The 25,180-nt window shown below is 45.2% G+C and overlaps 1 long non-coding RNA gene across 1 annotated transcript; it reads right to left on the bottom strand.

Moving 5' to 3' along the window:
* Positions 1 to 397: 397 nt before the first annotated feature.
* Positions 398 to 3,989, bottom strand: LOC140215271 (uncharacterized). The gene is made up of 2 exons (XR_011892228.1): positions 3,861 to 3,989; positions 398 to 616 (listed from the first exon to the last, which is right to left on the bottom strand). It is a non-coding gene; the product is annotated as an uncharacterized lncRNA (long non-coding RNA).
* Between the last annotated feature and the right edge of the window lie 21,191 nt (positions 3,990 to 25,180).

The following is a 25,180-nucleotide window of genomic DNA, read 5'->3' as shown; positions in this document are numbered from 1 at the left end:
CGCAAAAAAGTGCTCTACGCCTAGCCTGTAAAGTCCCATATCGCTATCACAGTGCAGAATTGTTTAAGAAGCACCACATCATTCAGGTTCCATCAATGTATGATTACAAGCTATGCCGTTTATAGAAGCTCGGTTTGCTGAAAAATAATGGTGCCATGACAAACCTAGCAAGGCTAGAGAAAAACTTCCTTGTTTATAATGTGCGCCATCGTGAAGTGTGGTACGTCGCCAAATGTAGAACCAATTACGGTAATCAAATGTTAAAATTTCGATTGCTTACACTTCTAAACCACATAATAAAAGAAAATAAGATTGACATATCTAAGTGGCGTAGCCAGAAATTTCGTTCGGAGGCGGGGGGGGACTTAAATCGAAAATTCGAAACAAACAATCACTAGCAGCAGCAACAAACGACTTTATTGGGGTCCTGAGGAGCTAAGCGGGGGCCTGCAGGTCCCTACCCAGCTGTTGGCTAGTCCCATGTCGGAACAGAGAGGCCATGCCTCTCCGCTCATTCACGGGCCCTCTGGACAGCCAGGAGCTGGACGTCCTGTCTCGGGTCTGTGATGGCCTTCGTCCAGTCTTCTTCTTTGTTAAAATCCTGTAACACAGGGCACTGCCAGAGCATGTCATTTAATGAGCTAAATTCAGTGCCGCAATCTGGGCAGAGTGGGTCAATCTCCGGGTGGAGCATGTTCAGAAAGCCCCTGGAGGGGTAGGACCCCGTCTGGAGCATGCGAAGCGTGCTAGCTTGTGGCCTGTTGAGCTTATGATGGGGGAAAGGAAAACTCTGCCTATTCCCTCTGTAATGAGAGGTGATTTCATGAAAAGTAACCAGTGGATCACTGTGGACGAGCTCTCCCGAACTCACCCGAGACACCATCCCGTCACGACGAAACCTCGCGCACAGTCGTGGGCTATCTCATTGGGGTTCAGGTGACCCGGTAATACGTCTGGTCCCATGTGAGCTGGGAACCAGACTATGTGGTGAAATAGAATTTAAGTTTTTCTTTTAAATGCAACAAACCTCATCAAATTTGGTGATGTGGTTGCCGAGAAAAACGAATTCTCCTTCTACATGTATTTAGATAGGAGCATCAGACCTAATGTCTCGTTTCCTTTTAGGAGGAGGCCGAGCTTCATTGTGGGCCCCCGCGCTCATACCGATGGCCCGATGGTGTCAGTGTTTGTTGGCTTTTTAATGAAACTTTGTCATTCAAGATCCTTGTTTACATTCTTGTACATATGCAACGGCCAATGAAAAATCTCAATGACGCTGTCATTTGTTCCAATGCATTACGCAGGAGCAGCTGTCACCAGTCGTGTATCGTGAGTATCGCGAGGTTACGTTTCATTGAAATTATAGTCGCAACAGAGAGCACGTATAAAGAGCAGGAGTTCTGCATAATATACGAGGGTGAGTCAAATGAAAGAGAGCCAATGGAAATATATGACAAACGGGGTACTTTATTTAAAATTAGTCTCCATGAGCATATAAACATTTGTCCCATTGAGTAACGAGTCACGCCATTGCCGTCTCATAAAATTCCTTGGGTTGCTGCTTTGGAAAGTCTCCAACGGACTCTTTCACGTCATCGTGCGGCACGAATCTGGTTCTCTTGAGCTGTTTCTTCAGGTGCCCCAAAATGTGGAAGTCACAAGGCGACAGGTCTGAAGTGTATGGCGGATTTTGCAGCGTTTCCCAGTTGAACTTTGCCAGTTTTGTATTAACCACCTCAGCGACGTGGAGACGGGCATTGCCGTGGAACAAGATGACCCCATTCATCAATTTTTCACGTAGTTTGTTCTTGATTGCGACACGCAGCCGATCCGGCGTTTCACAATATCGGAAACAATTGATAGTCTCTCAAGATTTAGCAAATTCTATCAGTAATGGTCCCTGACGATCGAAAAATAAAAGTGAAGAACACCTTTCCGGCGGAAATGACGGCCTTTACTTTCTTTGGGGGTGGTGAATTCGAATGTTTCCATTGTAAGCTTTGCCGTCGTGTTTCAGGCTCGTAGTAGTGACATGATTGTTCGTCTCCGATCACAATTGCTGACAAGAAATCGTCACCCTTATTGTGATACCGGATCAGATGAGTAAAGGCAGCGCCGAATTTCTCCGTATTCTGGCGGTGGTTCAAAATCTTGGGCATCCATTGCGCACACAAGAGCCGATAACCGAGATGTCCATGAATTATGGCGTGAACGGTGACGGTGAACCGAACCGTAACTGATGTTCACACGCTCTGGCAGTTCATCGATGCTTATCTTCCGTTCTTGTGTCATCAGCTCATCAACCTTTGCAATTTTGTTAGGGGTGATTGCACGATGGCTTTGGTCCGGTCTGGGATCGTCTTTACAACTTTCACGTCCTTCTTTGAACCGTTTGTTCTAACGCTTCACAGTGGCCAATGAAATGACATGTTCAATGTACACGGCAGCCATACGGTGACTAATTTCTTTTTGTGAAGCACCTTCAGCTGTCAAAAACCTCACGGCATCACGCTGCTCAACTTCTGGAGCGTTCATTACGTCACGCACCTATGCTCAACCCAGTGTATGAGCGCATTAACGTACTTTTATCCTCACACCTGCGTGTCAATTTTGTAAATGAGAGATGCCTGTGAGCTATGCGCAGGCCTTGCAGATAATGAAGAGAACCATAATAGCGCAGGGTGGGTAGGCTCAATTTGATTTGACTCACCCTCGTACATTAGAAATGCAAAGATACAATGGAATATACAAATGCGAAGATACAGCTTGATAAAGGGCAAAGAAGTGCCGCTGGAAACAAAGTTCACTGCACGTATACACAAAATCTCGCAACAAGATATCTAAACATACGTATAAGTCTCCAATAAATCTACGTATCTAAGAAATCTTAAAGTCACGGTATATAATGGGTCAAACAAGGCAAATAAACATGTTGCGCAATCACAGATTCACAGAATCCTAGATCTCTCCCCCATCCATCCACTCCCCCCGATGTATCGCACGCGACGGAAGGCGGCGCGCTTGCTCCTCACTTTTCTCCCTTGCGCACAGAAGACTGAGCCACCATCGTCGGCCCACCCACGCCATCCCCCACCTATGCTTTCACTCGCACATACAGCATGCGGCGCGCGGTCACGATGTTATCGCCTTTGAACTTTATGCGGAATATGAGGGCAACGGCAGGAATGCGCCTAGAGTCTGCATATAATTTCTATCGCAATAATATAATAAGAGTATCCGGCAGCTGAAGCGTCCCATGGCTCATTACTTTCCGCAAAAGAAGTAACAAAATAGAACTTTCAACATGCGACAATTCGCTGCGCCGCAACGTTTTTTTTTCTTTTGTGGGGCGGGGGCACCGTAAGAAAAAAAAAAAACGCAACGGAAAGTATGTTGGTCACAATCAAATGCCTACGCTGGGCAACTATTGTGGCTATTAAAGGAATATCGAAGAAAACACGAGACGCTTGGTCCACCAAGAACCATGCGCATACTGCTCGGTATCCTACACCGGCGAGACAAGACTTTCTGGAGAGGTTGCGCTCTAGCAAACGCGGTGCAATCCGTCGAGTCTCCACAGTGATGGCGGCGAGCGACCATTATTTCTTTTTCTCGTCTGCTAGCTAGAAAGCGTCCAAAACTCTGCCAGGCGGAAATGCACTCGGCCAGAGAAAACCGAACGCGCACCAAAGTGCGCCGCGCGGTGGTCGGGGCAACACGAGAAAAACGCATGTTCATCCCCTACGCGCTGGCTCTGGCAGCCCGCGGGTAGAGGAGCGAGAACAAAAAAATTGAAGAGGCTCAATGTGTCCTCGCGATTAAAAGTCAAAGTAGAAAAAAATAAATAAGAACTTAGTTACCTTGGCTGGCTTTAGTGTCTTCACTGGATGCTTTGGCGCAGGTAAAAAATAATGTTGATATTTTTTATGTGACATGACGGCACGAATGAACCACCACAACGCTCCGTCTCATCGGGCCTTGGCCTCGCTGCGGGCTTTGTCAACTTGTCTTATAGTGTGTTGATTTGGCTTGTCTCCTTGTATGGCCCGATGTACGACTTTGGAAAAGATAATGAACCTTTGGCGTCAAATATTTATGGGAACATTAAACTTACAAAGTTCTGCAATTGAAAATCTAAAGCACACGTTTGAAAATGTCAATGCACCTTTCACATCAAAAGTTTATGAGAACTTTATACCCATAAAGTTTCGGTATTGACATCCACGGGCTCCGTAGGTTCCATGATAGAGTGTAGATTCCGCGGCCTCCGCGAGATGCCGCGGCGAGCCCGTTCGCCATCAAAACGTCCTTGAAACTTTGTGTCCGGATGGGGCTGCTTGCGTTATGTGACTCCCGGTGCATGGGCGTTGCCGCGAAATCCAGCCCGAGTTCGCAATTTTTGCGATGATATGGCTTTTCGAGCGTGAAAAAGTCGTTCTAGACAAAATCCAGAATGATTTCCGGCGCCGGGGGTTGCTTTGGTCGGCGCTGCATGGACAGCACGAAAAAATTTCGGGGGGGCGGAGGCTGAAGCCCCATAAGCCCCCCCTCGCCCCCCCGTCTACGCCCCTGCTTGTCCTCACCCCAGTGTATGCATAGATTTACAGGCTTTGAGGTACATGCAAGCGTGCGTCCCAAGATCAATGCAACCAGAGAGAGCTACATGCAACTTAACTTTTCTTGAGGTTGTAGGTATCGTCATAACTGATCAAGTCTTATGACATTTGGCACCACGTCGTAACAACACATACTGAACTCATATGAGTGACTGTGTAAATGTTTGTTCATGTGGTAGAGCACCTGCTTCAACCAGGTGCTTGTTTGCCATTGTAAAGCACACAATTTTGTTAGTGTTGTAGTAGTTAATGTTGTTGTAATTCAATATTAAAGTCTGAGAAGATTTAAGATGAAAGGCGTGCGTTGTCGGTGTTTTGTTTCATGACATTTGTTTGTGGGCTGCCATTCTCCAAATTCTGAGGAATTATGTTGTCAAGAATATAAAACCAGGTATGAGTAACTTCGGTGATTGAATGGTGTTGCAATATAACCTACATATACCGCATGTAATGTAACAGGACGTGGCATTAGCATGCATATTCCTAAATATATGCGGAACCTCACGACGACGGCAAAAATTTGCTTGGAGTGTCCATATAATTTCTCCCGCACTAAGAACGTCCGTGTACTTAGGTGCACGTTAAAGAACCCCATGTGGTCCAGTTAAATTAATCCGGAGTTCCTCACTACGGCGTGCCTCATAATCAGATCATGGGTTTGACACTTAAAACTCCACTATTCAATGAGTTGCGAAAGCATTAATAGGGAGTTTTAGAATAGGGGCCCCAATATTTTGGGGCCCCAAAGAGCTTTGCGGGTGTTAGCGTTGGGGCACGCAGGAGTGAAGAGTTTTAGAATAGAGCTTTCCGTTTACAGATAGCGTCTTGCGCTGACTGCGCCACTACGGCATCTAAAAGAAACGATTAAAAATAATTAAATAAAATATACCATCTTATGATATGAATAGTAATTTTGACTTGCGTGTATTCGCGTTTAATTACAATTTAGAGGTTATTCTTCAAGCAGCAAACAATTAGTTGTGCTTAGTTTGGAGCAACAAAACCACCTTTACGTGCCTTCACCAGCCAAGCTTAGCCGTGTTAGGCCTACGAACCATAAAATCCACACTCGAATTCGGAATCAGCGGCGTCTAATGAATCAATCTTGATAACACACGCTAGTTAAGAGAAAGCGATAACTGCAGTCACTTCTCCTAGCTTGCGAACTTCACGCATTACCGCGAATCGAACCCAGTTTGGTGCTAGGTTAGAGCCGTCGCTTCAATGGGTGCCGCCATGTTTGTTGACGCAAAGCTTTTGGGAACGCTACTTGAGCTCCCGCTAAATCGGTGAAATAGCGTTCCCAACGCAAAACCCAAACGCAGTTTGCGTCTCGCGCATGCGCAGTGGCTTCGACGCTATTTCTTTGGGGCCCGAAAACGTCTGGGGCCCCTATTCTAAAACTCTCTAATGTCCAATTGAACGCCGCTGAGCGGTCCTTGGAGTTTTGAGCGGCGAGTAATGTACCATAGCGGTATGTGCTGCCCGATCCAGCAAGCAGGCGCAGCCTGCGGGGCCCACGCCGCATGTCACCGATGCCCTGCCCGACAAGAGACTCTCTCCTCACGCAACACCTGGCGCGCTATCGCCGCAGCAGGTGTTCTCTTTCACCCGCTCTGCTCCGTGGAGGCGCGCTCGAGTCGTGGCGTCGCAGGCAATGGGAAATGAGGTGCCATTTCGCTGCTAGACGCCAGTCTGTGCATTTTTGCATAGACGCCGGCTTTTTCTCTTAATGAGCCATTTGACGCCTTCGCATCAATAAATCTATCGCTTTATAAGTTTGCAACTGTAGCATGACAACGGAAGTGACATCATGCCAGTCGTTACAATTTAAAACTTATAGATGTAACGCTATATTATAAAAAGAACGGAAATATTTGCTAGAAGTAGATGCGCTGGTTATTGAGTTGAAGGCCCTCTTGACCAAGAAAAACACTGATTGCCAGCAGTGATACAGTGCAACATGTTGAGCTTTTCATCAAACTTAATTTAATTAATAATGGGGTTTTACGTGCCAAAACCACTTTCTGATTATGAGGCACGCCGTAGTGGGGGACTCCGGAAATTTCGACCACCTGGGGTTCTTTAACGTGCACCTAAATCTAAGTACACGGGTGTTTTCGCATTTCGCCCCATCGAAATGCGGCCGCCGTGGCCGGGATTCGATCCCGCGACCTCGTGCTCAGCCTGCAGCCTAACACCATAGCCACTGAGCAACCACGGCGGGTTTTCATCAAACTTGGTAGTGCGCATATTAAAATACTATTGTTTTGAAATACATTCCGTGCTAAAGTCACTTAGGTCATTGTTTTGGTTAGCATAGGGTTACGTTTACATGCAGAGCTATGCTCAAGATGGTTAGCTCATCGTCACTAGTCCGAACATTCAAAAATAAGTTGCGTCTCCACGTGGAGACATCGTGATTAAAAAGGTAAGTGTAAATTGCTGGGTTTGCATCGTTGACTGATGTTTGACGTTGTGAAGTCACATATAGCACTTGTTATCATGAATAGAAACATTGATTTCTCATTTGTACATTACCCGACTTTCATTGTGCATCCAGTCCTGCAGTTTTCTTGTTAATTTTCATTATGGCGTTTAACGTTTCGAAACTGCAGTGTGTTATGAGTTACATAGTGGTAACATAGTGGCGAGCGCTGGATTAACTTTTACCATCTGGGGTTCTTGAACGTGCACCGAAAGAATGGTACACGGCGTTTTTTGCCTTCCGCCCCACGGGGATATGTGGGAATCGAACACGCGACCGCTTTCTCAGCAGCACAGTGCCTTAGCAACTGAGCCACCCGGCAAGTAGTTCCTTTGTTCAAGTGTATTGATTTTCGCGGTCACAGAAATTTCACTCTTTGCTGATTCCAAGCTGCGCGCACTTGTATGTATCTGCCCTTATAAACAGTGTTTCGAAGAATGTGAATCGTTTCTTTCTACCACTTAAGCTTTTTTTTGCGTGTGTGTAGTGTGTGCTTTTAAAACACAAGAAAAAAAGTAATACTTGATACTCGATATTTCGACCTACTCCTGCTGTAATATTTATCTTCCGTTCGATCTACAAATGTTCATTTTTTCGCGCACTCTTATAATGAAGCTATGCATATGTGGATCGAAGGAGTAACGCGCCTGAAAGTACACTTCAGACTGCAGTCCTTCTTTACCCCGTTTGCACTTTGGGGTTTCTCCCTTCTTCAACACCCCGAACACTTTCCTCACGAAAATGCTGTGTCTACAGAGGCTCAGTATGGTTCTCTTGGAAAAACGTGGGCTAGTTGGTGAGCTTGCGAATAAAATTTCACCAAAGTATCTTCTCATAAAAATTTTTTGGGTGACGTAAGCGCTCTTTGTCGCAAAGAAGCAAAAGTTAGTTGGCGGCAATTCTATAAAATCAAGTGTGAAACTAGGTACAATTACAAATGTTATTTCAGAATATTCTACAGGCGTGGTTTATTCGCGTGTGGTCATTGACGAACACATTGATAAATCTGCGTTTAATTGGCTTAATAAAAAGCTAGAAATTGTGCGTTCTTAGAAAATTTTTGTGTAAACATTGTTGATGTTTGAGCCACAATATTTAAATTTTTTTCAGTTGCTATAGTTAATGCTAAAAATAACATTCGACTGTGACATCGAGTAATTTTTCAGAAAATTACTTTCGAACTTGCCAAAATGTTCCTTTTTGACGATTTTCACACCTAAGTTTAGCATTAGGGCCCTGCAGATAAAGATAAATGATATAACTCATTATGCGCAGCAACGTTTGAAATTGTGATGTAGAAATTTTAATTCGAGTAAGTTGTGTTCGAGGCGAGAAACAAAATTTTGAAGTCCACAACAAATCGCACCGGTAGGCACTCCTGAAATGTGTCTTCACTGCAGAACACATATCTGCCGCCGGCTGTTTTTCTGGCATGCATGTGCACTGTGGCTATTTGCCAAACGAACGCATGCTGTGTCACTTGACATCAAAATAAATACAGCTTATGTTCGTCAGTTCACCACTTCTAATTTTGGGGTTTCGGGGCGATCATGTAGGAGAGCACGGCATGGACGTGAGCTTTTTGCTGTGGCAGATAGTGGCTAACTTAACCTCATTCTGTCCTACGCGGAGGCAGAATAATCACATGTTCATCTTTTTTTGGCTGCTTCACAACAGAACGAAAACGGCGCTTGACCAGGACCAAGACACTCACAGCGGACTAGCCTGAAAACTAAATTTCTTGACATTTGTCTCCTGGTTGGTGCAGAGAGTCGATGATGCACGTACTTGCATAACTTGTATTCTGCTGATATGTAGTACTTACCAAACATTGAATCAGCGCCGTGCACTATATTTCGTGTATGAAAAATATTTGGTTCTGACGACGACCCGGAAGCAGTGATGGTGTACTTTTATCGCACAAATATATCATCATAAAACGTAGTTGCGGTAGCATCCACATTCAAACAGCGTAAATGGATATGTTGCTGCCATTTACCGCACATAAAAGGCACGCGCCCATATTTTAAGTATAAAGAGTTCATGAGCGGGGCAAGCATTGAATTGTGGCCCACACTTGTTTTGCAGTGAAGACACAGTTAAGTAGTGCATAGCGGTGAGATTGGTTGTGGACTTGAAAAATAGTTTTCTCGCCTAAAACAAACTTTACTAGAATTAAAATTCCTATATCACAATATGAAAAGTTTGTTCAAATAATGAGCTATTTAACGTAATTTATCTGAAGCACCTTAATGATTAATTTAGGCTTGAACATTGTCAAAAAGTGACATTTTGGTAAATTCGGGAGTTATACTGTGGAAAAATACTTCATTTTATTGTCCAGCATTATTTTGAGCAGAAACTATAGCTACAGAAAAAGCGGTGTAATGTTATTGTGGCTGAAACATTACCGATGTTTATGCAAACATTTTCTAAAAACGCACAATTTTTTCCTTGCATTTATTGAGCCAATTATACCAAGAAAATTCATCAGTGTGTTCACCTATGACGTCGCGCGAATAAAGCACACCAGAAGAATATTCTAAAATAAAATTTATCATTGTACCTAGTTTCACACTTGATTTAAAGAAAAATTACCTCCAACCAACTTCTGCTTCTTCACAAAAACTTTTAAAGAGCGCTTACGTCACCAGGATTATTTTTCCAGAAATATACTTTGGGGAAACATTCACAACATCGCCAACTAGCCCAATTGTGTTCCAAGAGAAACGACGATGGTCGCTTTTAGGGTCTGGGACGTTTCGCGGGGAATCACCCAGAGGCGAGGTCCGGGCGCACAAAGGACAGCCTCGCGAAACTGCTGCCCCCTACAGGTCGATAGAAGGGCATCCGCTTTTCGCCAAACCTATCGCAGCCGCGCGCCTACATACGCGTCTGGCGGTGACTGCAGGCCGTGCCTGGGTATAAGGTCAGTTTCCAACGACGTGCCGCATCTCCTCTGCGCCAACGCTGAACGACGGGCGGCAGCGGCGCCCGTCGCTCTCGATTAAAAACGCCGCTCTTTCAAAGGCAACCACCTGCAGTGCCTATCAGTTGGGGCTATGTACAAGACGCACCTGCATCTGAAACCCAGTGTCTTCGGAGGTACAAGAAAGAGATAGAAAGATGGAAAAGCCAGTAGCTATTCAACAACCGCGCTTTTCAAGGGCTCGCTCCGCTCGGCGGCCTTTCCCGATCCTTTTCCAGCGCGAAATTTTATATGCTTGTGCGCAGCGGGCTTGCCAGCGCTCGGCATGAGCCCGACCGTTCTAAATTGGAGCAGATTGGCGGTGCTAGCGGGTGGCAGTGCGCGCGTGCGCTCTGGTAGACGGACAGCATTGTTGCGTGCATCAGAGAAGGTGACGCGGGTCTTCCATCAATGTTTTCCTAGTGCACACGCAACCTATACATGCTTCGATATGCCGTCACGTGGCACGCTGCTTACCCTTGCGTAACATGAACTAGCTCGCTTTTGTACGCATGCTAGCCGGAGATGATGTGGACAACCACGCACAGAGATGAATCGAACAAAATAACTCACCCGCAGCTCTTTGTTATCGATGCAACAGAAGACTATTGTTGGATGACTCCGATGGTGTTCAACGTGTTACATCGATTTTGTTGGAAGCTATGAGAGAATTAATTACGGAGCCTTCACATTCCAAATCAAAACCGCGATGGCTGTAGATTATAATGAGGAGCTCTGGATCAGTGTCTGCTGTCTGTGAGCTCCTTTAACCGTCGCCACGATTTTAGGTGGTGATTGCTTTTGCACCGCAGCCAGGGATAGAGAAAAATTGTTTGTTTGTGCTTTTTTTTCCCCTGGAAAGCTGTACCGCATATTACGTTGCATAAGAGCGCCCCACTCTACAGCTAGGAGTCACTTCCCGTAACACGCGGTCTACCATATTTACTTTTGACAAATAATTCGTCCGTGTCCTGGCAGACCACCGTATAGGAATATAACCTCCGACACATTCAAAAGGAAAAAAAAGCCCTTAAACGATTGCAGCTACCTTGTAATTTATATCCAGAATGTCGAAAGAAACCTCAGGGCAATCATTACGCTCTGGCATTTGCTTATACGGAAAGAAAGATTAAGAATAGTCGCACCCCTCCGACAGCTGCGTGAATTTCCGGCCTTAAGTTTTGGCTCTCACGCATAATTAAACACTTACGATAAGTATATAGTAATATAAAAAGCTGCTCTATGACTCCCACTTCGAAAAAAAGGCTTCCACCTGACACGAAAGCTATTCGCTTCTGACGAGAAAAAAGTTCGTCGCATACATTACATCGGCCGTCCAAATTTGGTAAGGGCCCCTGATCACTCTTTTCCCGACCTTACACAATGCGGTGTAGAAAGCGTAATGTTGCCTAACAGCAAGCCCTTATGCTGTTCGAACTTACTGCAGGTAGTTTACTTCAGATGTAATCACTACGCCTTTTTGTGTCTAGGTCTTGAATTCAGATGTCGATTTAACGTCCCAGTCTCTGGACGTCGCCAGTTCCACTTTCTTTTCAGAACATGTCTCGTCGATGCGGTTCTCTTCAAGTTCACTGGTTACGTTAAAATGCCGCATTCTGTCCTTGGTCAGTGCGAGAACTATATACAGAGGCTCGTATGCACGCTGTATGCTAGAAGACCCACAGTAAGCGAACTTGTGTGTTTCGAATCGGTATTATTTGTACATACTGCACTGATTTGAAGATTAGAGCAGAAACGGAATCGGATTCGTATGGCGAGCCTTTCTTCAATCTTCTAAAACACAGCACGAGTTGCTTCTATGCGCATTGCTCGTCTTTTCACGTTCAACTCCCTTCGTACTCAATTTTTTAATTGTACTCGACGTCGAACCATTTGGGTCTACTCGCGCCTCACAAACGTACAATGCAGGCAGATGTGCGCCAGAATGTATATCTTTGCGTAAATCGTTGTGGTACACAGTATTGTAAATTTCAAATAAAGGCGCTTGCTTAATGTTTCGTGAACAACTTATCGGCAGGCTCGGTCGCAGTGGGCTGTCAAGTATAGGCGTAGTAGAGCGCTATACATTTTTACCACACGATGTTATCTGGCGTGCACCCAAAGTGGAGTAAAGGAGCACTTGTTCGTTCAATGTTCAATCCTCATTAGAATGCGGTCGCAGTAGCCACAAATATAACCATCTACCTCATGCCCAACAGCAGAACGCAATACAGCCATGGAACCACGGCGGCGGGTGCCAACTAGGTAACCGCGAAGGCGCCGCCGTTCACTGGCAAAAAAAAAAGGGGGGGGGGGGGCTTCAACGACCAAAAATGTTTGAGTTTCTTGAAAAACAACAAATTGAAATTGACTTCAGTGTTAGAAATAACTAAACAGAATATCGGTTTTGACGCTGAATCTTCGCTCAACACAACACTATCGGCCACCACGGTCTTTCTCCATTGACCTATTCGGTGCATGAAAAAGACCACACGACGCACGGCTACGTTGCTTTGGTTCTTGTACACAAGTCTGAACAGCAATACTCAGTGGTTTGCGTGAGAGACTGCATGTTTCAAGGTTAACTCGTAGAATGTTGCTACTACGTAGCTGTTGACTTTTTTCACAGACTACCGAGCACACCGCCACCATTCTCCTACCCATGCAAGATCTTAATTTTGGATGCAACATGCATAATAGTTGCAGGTAATTCCAACCTGCCAGACGTTATATGGGCATCCTTGAGACCGCTAATTCACAGTACGTCACTACTCCATGCCGATTTTCAAGAAACAGTGAAAGCCCACAACCTATACTAGTTCGTGACTGCCGCAACGAGGGTCACCCGAACTAGTGCAAGCATTTTGTGCCTGTTCTTTCGCAAGCGCCACAGCCTTGTCTCGTCAGTGCTACACAGTAACCGGCATAAGCGTCACGATGTTGTCGCTCTAAAAACATGTTGTTCTGCACTGCGCCACCAGGATGCGAAACCTCACAACGCCCCGCTTTCTTTTTTTTGCTAGAAGGGTATTATGTGTCACGTGAGCTCGATTCATACCTTCACTAATTCCAGTTATTCAGCCTACCCTCAGATATGGACACTTTCTGGAGTGTTCCTGACCTAAATCTTTAACACAGACCTTCGTCCCATCTCGAGTCATACTGGTACAGCACCGACAAGGAAAATCCTGGGTAAATAAATAACTTTGAGAAATAATCAACCAAGAAAACTGTTTGCGTGGAAAGATATGTCAGTTGCAGCACGCTGTCACATGCCTAATAAAAAGACAGAAAAAAAAAACTGGTAAGGACGATAACGAAAAGTATACGTGAACCTCAAGAGGCGCACTTGATCAACTTATTTATTTATTTATTTATTTAATTATTTATTTACTTTCTCGTTTACTTATTCCAAATACCCTCAAACGCAAATGCATTGTAGAGGGGAGTGGGTTACAAAGTTATGCAAAGTTATACAAAAAGAAATGGTAATGCAGAAGCCATTAAGTCAGAATACAACAAGAAATAACAACGATAAAAAAACCACGTGATTTAAACAAAATTACTCGCTATACGGCACAGTTAGTTACAATGAAAAAAAGAATGCAAATAAAGATTGTCTAAACAAAGCGTGATCCGTGATAGAAACATGATTGACAGGAAGGTGGTTCCAGACACGTGATGTGTACGGGATGAAAAGAGTATAAATGTGTGCGCGCGAAAGGGTGTACACCCGACTTTGCTCACCTGGTCCGCCCGCGATGAAAGAAAGGTACGTAGGCGCAGACATGAGCTCAGCTTGTAGATGATGATGATAGTAAACTTTGTGAAATAAGCATAAGCGAAAAAGCTTTTCTGCATAGTGATAAATGAGACAATGATAAACTGGATTTCACTGCTGTTACGTTGGATGTATGAAGATAATTGGCTACTATGAAACGAGTGGTATTGTTCTGAACCAGTTCAAGTGCTTTAATAGGGTTATTACGATCAGGATTCCGAAGAGCCACGGTATATTCTAATTTGGGGCGCACTTATAAAGAAGGAATTTTAGTTCTGTTGGAGACTTACTGAAGTTTTGACGTAAGTATCCGAACATACGATTAGCTTTATTTATTATTGCGGTGACGAGAGTTTTCCATGTTAGATCAGATGTTGTATTGATTCCAAGATATGGATAGCATGAACCTTGCCCAAGCGTAGTGCTTTGAAGTTTATAAACTGGGTGGTCGTCGTTCGTGTGAGAAGCACGAATTAATTTGCGCTTATTAATGTTTAATTTCATGAGCCACTTTCATGAGCCACTACCAACCCATAATAGAATCTAAATCTGATTGTAATATATGTTCATCGTGTTCACATCAAATTTCTCGATATATAACAAACTCATCGGCGTAAAGATGAGTATTAGAAGAAACGCAACTTGGTACATCATTAATATAGATTAAAAAAATTAATGGGCCTAAAACTGAGCCCTGAGACACGCCAGACGGAACATATGTTGGTACTGAATCGTGATCTTTAACCGTGACATAATGAAGTCTAATAGTAAGAAAATATTCTAACCATATGTTAGTAGTTTATGATTTAGGTTCAGTGCTGAAAGTTTGACCATAAGAATTGCGTGGCATACCTTATCGACTGCTTTGGCGAAGTTTAAATATGTGCAGTCAGCCTGGGAACTTCTGTCCAGCACGGCGTTCAAGCGATGTGTGAAAAGTAGTAGTTGTGTGTCACATGAGTAGGATCGATGGAACCCGCGTTGAGCACCCCTGAAGAAGTCATCTGAGTCTAAGAAGTTAAAAAAAATGTTAGAATACAGTATGTGCTCCATAATTTTACCAGGAATCCTCGTTGATGAAATTGGGTGGTAGTTAAGAGGGCAGTGCGTGTTACCAGATTTATGAACACGAACCCCTTCCCAATCTTCCAGTCCAACGGTAAGGAACCATCATCAAGAGATTGTTGAAAAAATCTTAGTAGGAATAAATGCTGAGCACATCCTTGTTTTTTGTTTTTTTGAAATTCGAAGTTGATGTTACCTACGCCACAATAGGAAGGCAGTTTCAGAGAGTTCATTACCTTTACAATAATAGCATACTCTATCGTAACAGAAGACATTAAGGGAAACTTTCCGCAAGAAGAAGTGCAAAGCTTGTCCGGATAATGAGAGCAAAAATGATAAGTGAAAACTCTAAAAACAGGAGGGCACCCAGCAGACGGTATGGGTTCACCTGAATCTTCGGAAATATCAAGTGGCTTTCATCACCCTTTACAATGCTCCAGAATTTGTTGGGGTTATTACAAAGTAACCTAGGTAAAGTAAAGTCATAAAACGATGTCCTAAGTGCGCGAACAGAATTTAGGTAAACTTCCTCGGCTTTAAAGTCTACCTCCTAGCGTTCAGCACTATTCCGGAGCTTTGACAAACGAAACAGCCGTTGCTTTTTAGTACAGAGACGTTTAAGCGTATTAGTAAATCATGGTACATTATTGTGCGATACTACTTGCCTGACAGGGACATACTTGTCTATGAGTTGGTTTACTTTCGCAGTAAATATTCTTCAGTTTTCTTGAACATCTTGAACGTAAAAGTAATAAAGATAAACTTCCAGGAATTAATTTGGTTTTTTTATTGATAAGGCCAAAATTAGCTCTTTTATAGTCACGCATTGTTTTTGTTTGTGCTGGACATGATGAGAAGATATGTAGATGTTAAAGTGTAACAGCGAAGGAGAACTCAAACAAGGAAGGTCAGTTGCAGGAGATATGAATTCTGGGTGCGTAGAAAATTTTAAGCCCAATGTATTCGAGCATTCAGGCGTAATTCTTGTTGGTTCTGTCACAAGCTGCGTGGAATGGGAGTGATTGGACATATCGAAGAACTTTCACTGGGTGGAAGATGGGCTTACTATTGGCAAAGCGCCGGACGATGCTATGGAAAATTGAAGTCCCCTAGCAGGTGAACCAATTCAAAAGTTGGATCAAAATATGTCAAGAAAAATAGAAAAAACTGCCGTAACCAATCGAATGTATCATGTTTGCTGCAGATAACAGAGGCAAAGTTGAATGCTTCGACCGATACTTCTGGTCATTGTTCGCGGGATCTCCTAATGTTACAGATTCAACCTTCAGTGAAGGGAGAAGGGGTTCACAACAGTACGGATAATTGAAGTGGTAGCTGTGATATTGACTCGGCTACAGTACCTTACTACAGTACCTGAGTACCTACAGTACTACAGTACCTCCCCACGTCCCGATCAATATCACAACTCTTCGCTCCTTTTGGACACTTCCAGTTCCTTAACCCTCCCCTTAGTCCTTTGTACCCACTTTTGCTCAACTCTCCTGGCGGGAGGGGGGGGGGGGGGTGAGCTATGCATATAAACGCTGCCAAGGAAAGCGGTTGTTGCCCGGACGAAGACAAGTACCCTTGTCAAGAACGTTTGCTCCAGGCTGAGGCTTCTCTCGTTCGCCCACTGTTGATTACTGCAATGGCAGGGAATTTTCAGCCATGGCTGCTAGCATAGAATTTTCGGAGTAAAGTTTCAGTTCACAAGGGTGACAACAAAGCGATTACCTCAAATGAACAACCTATGTCTTGAGTGCGTTTATCCCACAGAACTTCCGAACATATTGTTGCACAACATTAACAAAGTACATTCTGGCTAATAATTAGGCTTGTGAGACACAGCATGGTTTTAGGAAGGTTTTCTCGTGCGTCACGCAATTAGCAGCATTTACCGCACAACGTCTCCAATGCACTCAATTCTAGGCGGCCAAACTGATTGCATTTTTTTTTCTTTAGGTTTTACAAAGGCCTTTGACTATGTATCTCTTACAGTTCTCTTACTGTAAAATACTTGCGCGGTTTGAAGTCTGTGTCTCCAACAGAAATATATGTGTAGTTCGTAATGGTGCGTCACACATCAGAAGTTGTATCTGGTGTCACGCAAGGGCTCCACCATGAGCCTGCTTCTCTTTTTAATTTTTTTATAAGCGATCTTGCCGAACGTAGTTCCGGTCACGTCAGGTTTTACGCTGATGATTGCTGCATTTATTGTAGGAACTAGCTCTGCAACCAGATTCTGAATATATACGAAAATAAAAAGTCAGCAGTCCTGAACAATTCCTCTCGACAGCAACAGCTGCGACAGCAACAAGCTCTCACAGCGGACACCGTTCTCGTGAACAACTTCTTCTTTGCGATGCACACAACGTGGACTTTGCCCGCAGCAGTAGGCCTAAGCAATTCAGTTGGAGCTATAGGGAAGCGGGCAAGCAAGCATCTGCTGTCATCATCTACTTTCATCAGCACCGCGGCTATTGCCTTCAGTACTATATATATACAGGGTGTATTTTTAGCTGCACCAAATCTTTAAAAATTGCCTCTGGTAATTTCTCTATTACTCGATGAGGTAGCCCATTACTTCTACGAGAAATCGAAATGCTTAATTGAATAATTAACATAATTATGCTAATCAACTTTTAAATTATTTACTTTACGGCACATATTTCAATCTACGAATAATAGCTAGTGAGTATGCAAGGCATATTCACCTAGAACGAATTCTCAGGACTACGCCAATTTCGAGATATTAATTTTCAAAGTGTCCGACGAAATGCATAGGCGTTTCAGTTACTTTTGTGTTTCAGTGAATAAAACAGCTTTTTCTGAAGAAGAAAGTTAGTGGAACAACAGAGCATTTTTACCGCAAGTTTGACTGCGCATACCTTGAAACCGGTGCCATCCCCAGATTTCGTTCTAAGTCCATGTACCTTGCATACTCACTAGCTACAATTCGTAGAGTGATATATGTGCCGTAAATTAATAGTTAAAATGTATTAGCGTAATTATGTTAATTATTCTTTAAGCATTTTAATTTCTCGTAGTAGTAGTTTCCGCCTCATAGAGTAATTTAGATCAAGGGTTAGAATTGTGCTGCCACAGGCAATTTTTAAATATTTGGTACCCGCCGTGGTTGCTCAGTGGCTATGGTGTTAGGCTGCTGAGCACGAGGTCGCGGGATCGTATCCCGGCCACGGCAGCCGCATTTCGATGGGGGCGAAATGCGAAAACACCCGTGTACTTAGATTTAAGTGCACGTTAAAGAACCCCAGGTGGTCAAAATTTCCGGAGTCCTCCACTACGGCGTGCCTCATAATCAGAAAGTGGTTTTGGCACGTAAAACTCCATAATAATAAAAAAAAATATTTGGTGCAGCTAAATAATAACAACCTCTATACTGCCCTGATTTATTGTGCGATTACACAGTAGCAGAGGTGCGCTCACTGGCACTATCTGGTGAGTCGCGATTTCCTGCTATAGAATGCGGTTTGCAAACATTTGCACTGTTCGCTGCGCGAGCTATGCAGTGTCGGTGTTGGGCGAAGTTCTTTCTTCGTCGTATACGCGGCACTATAGAGCTGAGGGTAATGCGGTGGCTTGACGACCACTTGACGATCACTGCTACCGCCGTCGGTGTCCTGATCAGTGCAGCGGATACGACGGACGGACAAAGCAAACCCAATTTAGAGCTCGTAACTGCCATGTCGCAGTAATCTCCCAGCGCTGTAGTCTCGTAGTCTGAGGTGCGTAAGATGAAGCTTAGTATTATAAATGCTATCTCATTGGGTTTACGATTAAGAAATAGCCTGTGGTTATCGACTACTGCATGGGTGACTCTCACCTGTCGGTTGTAACAGAGTACATTTACTCAGGAGTCTTTCTCACTAACACTTTGTCTTGCGATGCTCATGTCGAGCACTTAACAGCGAAAGCTAGTCGTGTACTAAACTTATCGCGGCGAAACTACTGAAACGCACCGATAGTATTGAAGGAAGCTCTCTATAGCTGTATAATTAAGGCAAGGGGCCCGAAACAGCAAGAACAGGTCTGTGTAAGGTCTCCGTGCTTCTCGTGTTTACGTATCCGCGTTCCTGTGTACATCACCTGAGCAGAGAAAATTATCCCTTCACGACAACAGCGGGCAAAATTTGTGCACTACGTATTGTAAAGATAAAGATGGACGCTGGGATCTCCGAGAGTTCTTTATCGCGAAATTATTTACGCCTGAGACCTGTGCGCGTGTGACTTCCCTGCACGCAACTGCGCCGAGACGGTCGCAGCGCCCGAGCCAAGCGCCCCGCTGTGCGCGTACGCCCCCAGGTGTCCCCTCGGGGCTCGGAGTTTCGTGGCACGCAGCCTTTCCGGCCTCGCTGCACGCTGCCCAGGTCGCTACGCCGGGCCCGATGTACGAAGGGAAGCTTGCAGGCTCGTCTTCTCCTCTCGCCCCTGCTGTGGCCTCCACCGCTCCGGTTTCTCTCACTTTTATTGTCGGCGTTCCTCTGCCAGCGTGGAGCGGCGTAGCCAGTTGGCACACGAGGGTTTGGACGGGAAAGGCAAGATCCCAAGTGTCGTCTGCCGCTGGCAGCTCTCTAATCGAGCGCCGTTAACAAAACTGCCCGCGGGTGCTCCTCACGCATGCATCGGGGTCTCGCGGCTTGCTGCATCAACGGCAACGTGGTCGTGTGCTGATGCGTGCCGCGAACGCCTCTCCGCGCACCGCGCCCGCTTGTGCTGCTGCTGCCACCTGGACACAACGCTCTGCTAAACTTACTGTTGTTTAAACGGTTTAAGGTGTGCATAAACACCAGTTTCTCGTCTCAAGTATTTTAAGAGCTGCAGAACGAGCGTTCATGAGAAATTAAGTGAAATTAGGCTACAGAGACAGTTGAGCTCGTTTCAGCTCTATCGTCGTTTATTTGTTCTCTAAATAGCTACACGTGCAAGAAAAAAAAAAGGCGCGGTATGGAAGCTAGTTTAAATCAGACGTAGCAAGCCAGATGTTTCTTTTCGGGGAAAGAATGCTGCCGCTGTTACAAACGAAACCAAAGCCGAATCTCACGGTACCTTTTCTATTACACCTGTCACTTTGTGTGCAAAAGTATAGGCTCGAAGGGGTGAAAAAAAAAAAAAAAACAACAGAAAAATGCGCATCACATTCGAACTTCCCATTATATGTGAGGTCGTGCGGAGTGGTGCGCTATCGTCTGCTTCCCTTTTTCTTTATTTATTGCCTCGCATGTAACAGTGATTCATACTCAGAACAACATTACAGCAACATCGCTCTACGATGAACCGTCAGAATTTGATGGCTGACAGCATATGATTAGAAATTCGGCATCTATTACAAAGGTTCCATTCTGGGAAACCACTCCGGTACATACATCTGCACTTTCAGCACTTCGACAAAGCGCGGCACAGATTCGCAAAAAAATGTTCGCGAATGGGTCTCGCATCAACACCTGCAGTGTACACAACCGTCCAAGTTTGTCATATAACATTCAAGCCCAGGAGCATAAGAAGATCATAAGGCACACCATATTTATCATCAACTGGGAGAGAACGGATTCCATGTGGGTTTAATAGTAACTGTTTTATCAAATTTCTTTGTGAAATGACCCAGGAATACACCCCACCCCAGCTATTCAAGAACACGTGTTCAAATGTAGTGTTCTTTTTTACATAATGAACATTGCGTTCCCCACGTAACGAATAAAACCCCGTCTTAATCATAGTTTAATTGGGAAGGTGGTTCCGGTATACAGAAAAAATAGGGGGGAGGGAAGGGGGGAGGGAGGAGAAAACATGGCGCTGAATGCATTTATACCAGCTCAAACGAGTGGAAATCATCACACGCGCAACCCAGCATTTTCCATATAGGCCATTTACTTTCTGCTCAGAGAAATCGACGGAGCGCTGCCGAAAGAAGGTGAAAACTGTGTCAGCGCTTCGTCGATTTCCACTCGTTCAAGCCGGCATAGATACCATGCTTTTCTGAAATAAAATTCAGTTGATAGTTAGCGCACGTCCTGTCGCCTTTCTTGTCCGTGTCAATCCAGCGCTATGACTTCAATTGATGAAATTAAGGACGTCCGACTAAACACGTGGAAGAATGTCTTGACTGTCGACACCACCCGTGGAAATGCGCTAGACAAGCTCCGACAGATTACAGAATTGAGGAACATCAAAGTGCGACCGGTTATACTATGGAAGGAACCTGTACTGCCAGCGTAATCTAAGACATTTAAGAACTTAAGAATTTAATTAAGAACTCGGACTTGCCTATTCTGATTAAACTGGCGTATGAAGGAGTGGTCATAACGCACGTATGCCGCCTTGGAAACAGCCGCTGCGTGAAGATAGTGTTCAAGGGCGATGTCAAAATTGGTCACTTGCGACACACTGTTCAACTGTTTGTCCCCAAGCCGCTTCAATGCCACAAGTGTTTCAGGATCGGGCATGTCAAGGGTGCCTGTGCAAAATATACGGTGTGTCCCCGGTGCGCGGAGTCGCACACTGCCGACGTCTGCCGTGCAACAAATATTAGGTGCGTTAACAGTGATGGGTCTTATGAAGCCACATCTAAAGATTGCCCACGTATCAAAAAAAGAAGTTGCTGTCCTGAAATCTGTCCTGTCCTGGTTAAGGACAGCTCATCTCATAGTGAATCTTCTGAAAAGATCCGGCGTCGACATCGTCATCGACGGAAGCGTACAACGCAAGGTGCACACGTTCACGCACAGATTGTGTCAACGGCATCAGCTTCTAGTACAGGCAGACCCGAGATCCCAAAGAGCCCTCAAACGGAAAAGCCTTCCTCTGTAGGAGACTGGCCGTCGCTTCCGAGCACCCAGCCTTCCAAGGAGCCCACGCGTTTGATGCTTCCACCGAAGCAAACTTCAGTTGGTGATGTGCCAACAGTAGACCGCCAAATCAATCCGATGCTGCATTCCCTAATCAATGTCATCAGAGTAATGTTGGCCAGCATGGAAACTCCATCCGTTCGAAGGAAACTACAAGTGCTGGACTCGCTGAGCCCAGTCCTAGCAGCCCTCGAGTGAACCATGGCTAACAATCACCAGTAATTTCGCAAGAAGGTCAGAGATACATCGATTATTCAGTGGAACGCCAGAGGCCTAAGAACTACCATTGCTGATCTTCGCCAATTCGTGCAAGTTAACCGTTTTCCAATCATCGTTATCTGCGAACAATAATTATCCCATCCGATCAGATGATCCGGCTACGAGTCTATTACGCCCTTAATCAACAACTAAAGTAGCAAGGTCGTCGTCTTCATTCGCCGTGAACTTACTTACGTCGTCCAGTCTGTGCAACCTCATGACGACAATCAGTATGTCTGCCTAACAGTCAAAAATAGAAAGCTCGCCTTACAATCATAGGTGCTTACCTGTCTCCATCACGCCCGTTTGACATCAGAAGACTAGAAGACATAATAAAAGCATATCCTGGTCCTTGGACTATCACAGGGGGCTTTAACGCCCATCACACCATTTGGGGAAGCTCAAGAGTTAACGCAGCGGGACAAAAACGCGCTTCATTTGTCTCCAATCATGACTTCTTGCTGATGAATGACGCTAGTCCTACATTTCTACGGGGTACAGTGTACAGCAGCTGCCTGGACTTGACCTTTGTATCACGCCACTTTGCCAGTGGTTTTTGGACATTGAGACACATGGGAGCGATCACATCCCCACTTACCTTAAGATCGACGGGACGTGTAACACTCATCCGCCTAACACACTACAAAGATTAGATTGGACTGTGTTTAAAACCTACTGCAGGGTGCTTGCCATAAAGGTCTTTCCTCTGGACTGCAAGAAGCTATAAAGGAAGCGGCGTAGACTGCTATGCGCACGTTCATCTGCTCACCGAAGAACTCGCAATTCGAATTGGAGCTGGAGCGACTTCGCGCGATTCGTCGTCGCGCCGAACGAAGCTACCGACGCACGAAGTCCATTCACGATCTAAGGACAGGCCGTCGCACTCAGAACAAGAAACAACTTCGCATGGAGAAACTGGAATCCGAGCCATGGTGAAAGTATTGTGAGTCTCTTGACCCACGTAAACCTTTGTCTAAAGTATGGATAACTGTGAGAGGCCTACGTTCCGTTCCGGAACAACGCTTTCCCGTTCAAGGCCCTAGCACTCTTCCAACGCCGACAAGCCCTCGACGTAGCGGAAGATTTCTGTGCTATGATTGCAGGCCAGTCACCGGGAACAAGTTGCCTTACGTTTAACTACGTTCCAGGCACACGGTATTCAAGCATAGATGTGCCGTTCATCACTCGAGAGCTCGACGCGGCACTTGCCTTATGCAATCAGTCATCATCACTTGGCCCGGATGTTATATCTCACCGTATATTGTGCCGAAGTCGAACAATATGGTGAACAGGCGCAAAGTGCATTGCTGCACTTCCTCAATGAATCCTAGCAGGATGGAGAAATTTCGCAAGAATGGAAGACCAGTCGCCTGGTACCGCTCTTTAAACCTGGCAAGTCTCCTCCAGAGGTTACTTCATACCGCCCAATCGCGCTGGCTAGTTGCATTGGGAAGATGATGGAACGAATGATCCTCGCCAGACTTGAATGGTACCTTGAACGCTATGAAGTTCACCCAGACGCCATGGCTGGATTTCGACGTCACCCATGCTCCATTGACAACTTCATCGATTTGGTTACGTACGCTCAACATCAAAAGGCGTCTAGGCGATTATCTGTCGCCATGTTCCTCGACATCAAAGGAGCATATGACAATGTGCTGCATGATGCTACAGTAGAGGCTTTGGAAATGGTTGGCCTCGGTGGTCGACTCTATTGTTGGACACGCAGTTATTTACATATGTGGTCTCTCTTTGTGAATACCGAAGAGGGCAAAACTTCTCAACATTATGCACACCGTGGAGTACCGCAGGGCGGTGCCCAACACTCTTCAACGTTGTGCTCATTGGTCTCATAGAATGTCTACCAAATACGGTGAAGTTGTCAATCTATGCCGATGACATCGGCGCCTGGGTATCTGGTGTGACGCATCCTCAAGTGCGTGCAAGGCTGCAGAAATCTGCGACGTTTATATCGACGCACCTTACGAAACAAGATCTCAGAGGCGCGATCGGAGATCTTTGTTCGATACGCGTTTTGTTCGGTTGCTGCAACGTCACAAAGTGGCAGTATGCAAAATTTGTGAGAATGTGGCGGAGAGAGAAGCCAATGGGCAAGCGGTGAACTCCCCGGAAGTTTACTTCCCTCGTTTGTCGTCTGCTTGCACACAGTATACTACAAAACGAAACGTTTTTCGTCTTCCAATGAATGAAATCTTTATCTAAATAATTTGTTTTCTTCTCAAGCGTAAACATGTGCCCGTTTTCAAATAGTAATACGTGTGACTGCTACAAGTTATAGCGATTAGCTTATCTGCGTAGTCCCTTGGTGGTGTCGCGCACAGCGAGGAAAAAAAAAAGAAGAAAAATGGCGCACTTTTCAGTGGCGCACTTTTCAAGAGGCAACAGCAACATTCCAGTGGCTCACTGGCACCCGATGAAGGGGTCCAGTTCGCCACACAAACAACGCACTATTTGTTTCGAGAAACGAAAGCGAGGCCGTAATTCGTTTTCTGCCATTTCTTGGAACACGCTTCGCACCTCCACTGCTCTCGTTCCTCCTCAAGCAACGCCAATGCAGCAACCGAAGTTCCCATCGCAACCGCCATTTTCTCGAATTAAAGTATAGATCGGATCCGAGCGCACCATTCCGCGGCCGAAGCCACCGTTTGGATCCAATCCAATCCACCAGACGCGCCATACGAAGCCGGTCTCTTAACGAGCGTTTGATCGCTCCAAACTTCCCAACTCCCGTCGCGTTCGGCGCCTAGCAGACGACGTGCTCGGTTGCAAGATGATTGACAGGAGCCTGTCGTCATTTTGACGTCATCAAAAACGTGGCCGCGGTCCGCGGCTGGTGACGTCGGCGCGGTGTAGGTCAATCGTGCCCGCCGGTAACCGAAGGAACGCGCCGAACAACGATTCCCGATCGCACCCCAGGATTTCTCCAGAAAATGTGCATTGGTGACATTTAGCCGGAAGCGAATGACTTCATACGCCATATCCATCGATGGACAAATTATCTCTTATATAAGGACGCACAGGTATCTAAGGATAATCATCGACTGTGACCTCTGTTGGAGTCCCCATGTGTCCTACCTAAAGAAGCGCCTGACAACCATCTCTCATCTTTTCAAGTTTCTT

The sequence above is a fragment of the Dermacentor andersoni genome, chromosome 1 (assembly GCF_023375885.2).
Source record: "Dermacentor andersoni chromosome 1, qqDerAnde1_hic_scaffold, whole genome shotgun sequence".
NCBI lineage: Eukaryota > Metazoa > Arthropoda > Arachnida > Ixodida > Ixodidae > Dermacentor > Dermacentor andersoni.
Note: the sequence above shows the minus strand (reverse complement) of the source record. Positions and strands in the feature narration are given on the sequence as shown.